Raw genomic sequence first — 668 nt, 5'->3', positions numbered from 1 at the left:
GGCTGGAGAAATGGCTCAGGGGTTAAGAGCACTGGCTGCTCTTCCAGGTCCTGAGTTCAATTCCCAGCAACCACATGGTGGCTCACAACCATCTACGATGAGATCTGGTGCCCCCTTCTGACCTGCAGGCATACATGCAGGCAGAACACTGTATACATAATAAATAAATAAATAAATAAATAAATAAATAAATAAATAAATAAATCTTTTTTAAAAATGTCACAAGAGTGCTTGCTTCAGCAGCACATATACTAAAATTGGAATGATACAGAGAAGATTAGCAAATTCTTGAAGCATTCCATATTTTTACTGTTTAGGGGGCCCCCTGGCAATGGGGTGGGGATCCATCCCTGGTATATGAGCCGGCCTTTTGAAGCCCAGTGCCTATGGTGGGACGCTTTGTGCAGCCTGGTGCAGGGGGAGGAGCTTGAACCTGCCTCAACTGAATGTACCAGGTTCTGCAGACTCCCCATGGGAGGCCTTGCCTTGGATGAGGTTGGAATGGGTGGGAGGAGGCTAGGGAGTGGAAGGAGGGAGGAGAGGGGGATCTGTGGTTGGTATGTAAAATGAATAGAAAATTTCTTAATAATAAAAAAAGAAAAGAGAAAACAAAAAGCAAACAAACAAACAAAAACCACAAGAGCAGAACTGGCGGACTGACCCAGCTC

The 668-nt window shown here is 44.9% G+C and overlaps 1 pseudogene; it reads left to right on the top strand.

Annotated features, from left to right (window-relative positions):
- The first annotated feature begins 227 nt into the window (after window positions 1-227).
- On the top strand, window positions 228-308 carry LOC114689812 (annotated as a pseudogene).
- Window positions 309-668: the final 360 nt, after the last annotated feature.

This window comes from Peromyscus leucopus, chromosome 3 (genome assembly GCF_004664715.2).
Source record: "Peromyscus leucopus breed LL Stock chromosome 3, UCI_PerLeu_2.1, whole genome shotgun sequence".
NCBI classification, from domain to species: domain Eukaryota; kingdom Metazoa; phylum Chordata; class Mammalia; order Rodentia; family Cricetidae; genus Peromyscus; species Peromyscus leucopus.
Note: the sequence above shows the minus strand (reverse complement) of the source record. Positions and strands in the feature narration are given on the sequence as shown.